Source organism: Myotis myotis, unplaced genomic scaffold (genome assembly GCF_014108235.1).
Source record: "Myotis myotis isolate mMyoMyo1 unplaced genomic scaffold, mMyoMyo1.p scaffold_m19_p_7, whole genome shotgun sequence".
Lineage (NCBI taxonomy): Eukaryota > Metazoa > Chordata > Mammalia > Chiroptera > Vespertilionidae > Myotis > Myotis myotis.
In genome coordinates, this window is record NW_023416379.1 from 57,542,038 (window position 1) to 57,548,443 (window position 6,406).

Sequence of the window (6,406 nt, forward strand, 5' to 3'; positions counted from 1 at the left end):
TATACATTTAGAAGCACTTTCATTATAAATAGTGTATATGGTTTGTGTATAAATATGTACGTAACTAAAAGTAGATAACATGTATTGGGAGAAAATACCTTATTGTATGAGCATGGGTGTCAGGGTGGAGTAAGGGAATGGAATCTGAAAGGAAGGGAACTAACCAAGAAAGTAAGTACCATAAGGAGGGGCTGATGAAGATAATGTGCCTGAGGCAGCCCAGGAGTGTGATTGAGTGTGGCAATCCCACCTGCATCTGACGTGCAACTAGAAACAGATAGATGGTAGATGGAAGGCCAGAATGCATCTATTCTGTAGTCATGCCCGTATGGAAGCACTTTTATGTATGAACAATGAATTGAGTAACAGAAACATAGATGAGCAATGACAGTGAAATTGAGAGTGCATTTTTGTTCTTTAACTTTGTTCTTTATTATTGTTTTGATTAGAGTGCTTTTATTTGTTTTCTGGTCCTATAAATCAAATTTCTGAGTGGAAATAAAAGCATGAAAGACCTCCTTTCCCTGCTGATAGCCCTCACAAACATGGTGAACTTTCCTAAAACCCGCAGAACTTTCTGTAGGAAGTGTGGCCAGCATCAACCCCACAAAGTAACACAGTACAAGAAGGGCAGGGATTCTCTGTAAGCGCAGGGAAGGCGGTGTTATGACAGGAAGCAGAGTGGCTATGGTGGGCAGACTACGCTGATTTTCCGGAAAAAAAAAAAGGCTAAAACTACAAAGAAGATTGTGCTGACACTTGAATGAGTTAAGCCTAACTGCGGATCTAAAAGAATGCTGGCCATTAAGAGAAGCAAGCATTTTGAACTGGGAGGAGATAAGAAGAGAAAGGGCCAAGTGATCCAGTTCTAAGCTTCATATTTTGTTTTATCATATGACAATATAATCTTGATATGTTCACTTAAAAAAAATAAAGCATGAAAGGTTGTATTTAGTTCAAGATCTTCATTGTGGCACTCTGTTCCATCCAGAGGAAAAAACATCCTTCTGCTGTTATCAACAGAAAATAGAGATAATATTACAGTGTGTCTGATGCAAGCAAAAACTCGGCTGTTATCTGAATTAGGTGGGCAGTTAAAACCAAAAGTGAGCTTGCCACTAGCGATCTGGCTTCAGCTGAGTTTTGTCTTTTTCATTCTTGTTCTCCTTGTGTTTTCTTGTTCACAGTTGCCTCTTCCTCCTTCTTGCCCTCCCTCCAGCAAACACCTAAAATAAGCTTCATGGCAGCCTCGCTTTCCTTCTACCCTGCTGTCAAACGTAGTCTAAAGAACAAAGAAAAACCAATTTGTTTCTGCATGCTCTGAGGCCTTCAATAGTCATCTCAGTCACAAGAGGGAGAAGAAAAATCCTGCCCACAGATGCCAAGCCACCCTCCCTCTCTCTCTGGGCAGCGCACGGAGCTGCCACCCAAGCAGAGTTATGGGAGTGTGCTCTCCATGGTAGAGGAGAATTCTACGCTAGATTACTTCAAGTGAGGGTGGCTATTTCCTGTGTTCTGTTTTGGAGATTAGATCAAATTTCAAGCCTTTTACTCATAGTCAGCTATGACTTTTTTTCACCTTGAGGTGAAAAGCTTAAATACTAGGCAGTGGTTCTCAGCTCCCACTGCACATTAAAATCACCCGGGGAAGTTGTAAAACGTACCCACGTCTGCTTGCCAACTCAGACCAAATGAATCATAATCTCTAGGGTGGGCCACAGGCACTGGTAAGTCACATGCGCAGCCAGGACCCTGAACCACTGGGCTAGAACGCTCATTAACTCAGTCTAGCTCTTCTACAGTACATAGAATCAACGTGGTGAGCGTTGCTGCCAGCCATCTACTGTAGCAGATGTCAGGGGGAGACTGTTATCTGTCAGCTCTGATATTGCAGAAGAGGAGCATAGTGATGGGATTATTTCATTTTGGACTATGGCCTTGTTCTTCTGCTGTCGATGTGATTTAATATTGAAATGAATAAATTTTGCTGGCACAACGCACTCTTTTATTTTCTACTTCTAATTAAAAGTATGTGAAAATGCCACCCCCTTTCCCTGAATGTTACTTATTAAGAAACACTTTGTAATATTTTAAGCAATAAAAAAATTATATAAATAAATAAATAAATAAAAAAGAAAGAAACAAAGCAGATCAGAATTGCGTTTAAAAACTGATTCTCAGGTAAAACTAAGTAATATTCCTTCCAGAATTTAACTGAGAAAGGATGCCAAATTTTGACCTCAATTGCATGTTTCCCCCCAGTTGTATTAAGTAATTAATTCAGAGAGACTAGAGAGAAGGATCTAAGAAAAGAGATTGAGTACCCCTTCTTAATGAGTATTAGCACACTGTATCTCCTACCTTTAAAGTAAAACAGAACCTCTTGTTGATCCTGTATCCTTTTCTAGCTGACACTGCATGTCTGTATCCCTCTGGAAAGAGTGGTTTGTAATTGCTGTTTTTCATTTTCATTTCTCCTTCTATTCTTCCTTTAACTGTTCCAAACCTGGTTTTGTCCTTACATTCCACTGAATCCTCTTTCGTAAAGGTCACTAATAACCTCCTTGCTTCCAAAAAGCAACAGTCACATCTCAGTCTTTATCTTATTCATCAGTAGAATTTGGCAAAGTTATTCCTCTCTTGATCCTTCACTTGTAATCTGGGACCCTACACTGTCCTGATTCCCATCCACCTTCCTAATTGCTCCTCTCTGCTTCCTTTCCTGCTTCCTCCTCTTCTCCCTGATCATTCACATTGGATTGTCTCAAGGCTCTGTCTCTCTGTCCCCACCCTCACCTCTATACCCTCAATCTACAGTCTAGGAGATTTTATATATCCTAAAATTCCACATCTATGTTCATGTCTCCCCATTTATATTTCCATCTTCTACCTCTTTGCCAAAGTATAGGCTCATTTCTAGACATCTCCCCTTGAATATTACTAGACATCACTAATTTAATACAACCAAAGTGAATTCTTGTGTTTTTCTTTTCTTCTCCAAACTGTTCTCCCCACACTCCTCCCCATCTTAGTAAATGCCAACTCCATTCTACCAGTTGCTTAGATCAAAAATCTTGCTATCACCGTTGATTTCATTCTTCCATATTCCATATCTAATTTATTTACTTATTAGTTCTACCTTTGAAATTTATCCAGAAAATTGCTACCACCCTGTTCCCAGCTACCACCACCACTCACCTGGATTACAGTAGTAGCTTACTTATTATTCTTTCTGTTTCCATCTTGCCAATCCCCACCCTATTCTCCCTTCACTGCCATCCACATACATCAGTGCACAACTCCACACATAAGCCAGGCCATGTCACTCCTTGTTCAAAACTCCTGATAGGTTCCCACATAGTTCAGGATAAAAGCCAAGTCCCTATAATGACTTCTAAAGCCCTACATGATAGGGCCCCACAAGCCCTTTTGCCTCACCTCCTATAACTCTAATACTTGCTCATTGGCTACAGCACAATAGCCTCCTTTCTGTTCTCAGACACTGGCAGCATGTACGTTTGTTTTCTGGAATGGTCTACTCCCTTCTTCCTTTTTCAGAGTATTCTACTCCCGGGAGGCATCTCACTTGCATTGTTTCCTTCTCTGTGCAAGGGCCACCTCCTCAAAGACTGCCCTGATCACCTCATCCAAAATAGCAATCTCCCTCCACTTCCCTCCCCTATTTCATTCCAGACCGCTTTGTTTTTTCTTCATAGCACCTTTTATCAACTGACACTATACATTTATTTTCAATTTCTTGTCTGTTTCCCCTACTATAATGTAAGTTCCACAGAACAGCCCTGTGGAGTTTACATCATAGTAGGGGAAACAGACAAGAAATTGAAAATAAATGTATAGTGTCAGTTGATAAAAGGTGCTATGAAGAAAAACAGACCTCTATATTCACAACACCAAGAACAGTCCTGGCAAATAAATGCTCAACAAATATGTACCATTGGAATTGTAACTCTGGCTTCTCTAATTTTTTAGGAAAGTTCTTTCCTAAATTTCTGAATTTCTATCATTTGATCACTTACTGTTTGTATTTTTAACTAAACTACATTAACAGATTCCCCCAAACCCTGTATGAATCTCTCTCATTAGGTAAAGTTCAGCACCATCTTTCATTGAGTAGAAGACATATCAAGTTTCAGATGCATGATTATTTTACATGCCATTAAGAAAAAAAGGCTGCCAATTAAAGTATACCATGCTATTTATTGGAAGAAGCATCTTTATAAATTATTAAAATATAAAAAGTAAATGTAGAATAGAATGAATAAAAATAATATTAAGCATCTTCAGTGTGGCAGACATTGCCCCTCTAGTCCCTATGTCAAGGGGTACAGAGGCTGATGGGGGGAGAGACAGGTGTGTGTGGGGGGGTGGGCAGGGATAGTGAGTGCTATTGAAGAAAGGAGAGAGACAACCAGAGATTACTTGAGTGAGAATGCTTGGTATGTTGGGGTAGGATGAAAGATGATTCTACCTAAATGAGTCTCTCTTATTTTGTGATTTAGTTTGTTATTTTTAAAACCTCATATTGTGGCTGTGGAAAAATGTCTGCTTCTTAAGGGATAAACACAGGTGATAAAAATAGCACAAAACACTAAGACCATGACAAATAATTTTTAAATTAATCCAACCAATTTCTTTTCAAACAAGTAAACAATGCCTGGTGTTATCTTTTGCAGAAGAACCAATTTAGTTTGTTTTCATTTCCAAAGCACTTAAGCTTTCCCAAAAGGATATATCTGGTGCATAAAATGGAAATCCAAGATGAAACTTGCCAGGTCAGTTAGTTATCAGAGCATTTGATTTATTACTGACAGGCAGTTGACTTATACTCTGCATGTCTTCAAGTCACTGCATCATTGGTAGAGTTTCTTTTAAAATTACTTATGTATAGATACTAAATCACCTTATATGGCAGCTGGTTGTAAAAGATCCAGGACTAAGCAACTATATAATATTAGATTAGCAATATTGTTTTACAGGGACATTATTGCTGGGGACAAACAAAGACATTGAAGGACAAAGAACAATTCCATCCTAAGCTACACGTTGGATTCCTATCCAATAAGTGTTTTCAGTGTCTACTGAGAGAATAAAATGTCTTTCCTCATATGGCAGATCATTTGCTATAGTGATTTGTTTAAGCTTAGCTCTCACCTCACACTTAATATTATTTAGGTCCATCTTCTGTTTCTCAAAGCACTGTGTTACGTACATTGAAAACTTGGGAGAGAAAGCAAAAGAGAAACTTGAAAGTGAAAAAGCATATGCAAACTTCCGCCCTCTCCTATCTTATGAATTCTTTGCTGAGCTCTTTCTGCTAAGCCTTCATTGGACTGATCAGTATACTGTACTATGAGAAGAAAAATGTTTTTAAAGTCAGAACAAGTGGAATATAAGGTTCTGTGTAAGGACAAGCTGAAGCTACCTGGTCACGGACATCCAAGATCAGGGAGGAAGTAAAGCTACTCAGGGAGGATGTAAAGCTACGTAAAGAGAGAAGAGGGAGAAACGAGTTGAAATATGACAGGTGGCGACTGAGCAGTTTGGGCAGTTTCCTTGAGAAGCGCAGAGGGGAGAACTCTAAAGGAAAAGAAGCCTTGCGTTGTTGCATATGCTGCACTCTCAGCTGTAGGCTGCTCTTGCCTCTTGGAACGTCAGTTAAAGCCTATAATCCTTGCAATGCTTTTTGGAATTAGGTTTATAACTTTTTCTTTCTGGATGTGATGTCTATTGAAATTGGTCATAGGGTGGATGCAGGGCCGTGCAACTCTAGTTTTACTTGAGTCACATTTTCTTACCTTCCTAAGACTCTGTAGAAGAGTAGGCCCATCTTGGCAGAAATGCAAAGTATGCAGAATATGCTTGGTTTGTCCAGTGTCTCTTCCTCATCCTACCTCAGCATATTCACCTCCGTGCCACTGGCCCCTGAGCTGCTCACTTGGTTTGGCCCATGTTTTCCTTTCTGTCTACCAGAAGCACCATGCCCTGAGTCCTGTTCCATTAGAGACACAATGTGAGTGGCCAGTTAAGGGATGAGTAAGTTGTAGGAGGTGCAGTGGTTAAGATGGGGTGTGGAGTCAGAGAGACGCAGGTTTGAGTGGACTCTGGCCCTTCCTAATCATATGAAATTGGAAAAGTTGCTTAGCCTCATGGAGCCATTGTTTTCTCCAGGTAAAAGAGAGTGAATATCTACCTCTTGGTAGTGGTGAAATAATTTAAAAAACAGTGTTTGTGTAGTGGACATTATTGTTTTGGTCTCTCTAGCACCCCTTCTCCCCTTTTTCTGGTGATAGGTCTGTCCCTGGCTCAGTGTCACATGTCCTCACTACAGTGAGTTCATCCGAATCTATCCCAGGGAGTTTCCAGACGGCAGCTAAGGAGAGGGTGG

At 40.0% G+C, this 6,406-nt stretch overlaps 1 pseudogene; it reads left to right on the forward strand.

Annotated features, from left to right (window-relative positions):
* The first annotated feature begins 545 nt into the window (after positions 1 to 545).
* On the forward strand, positions 546 to 872 carry LOC118660796 (annotated as a pseudogene).
* The last annotated feature ends 5,534 nt before the right edge of the window (positions 873 to 6,406 follow it).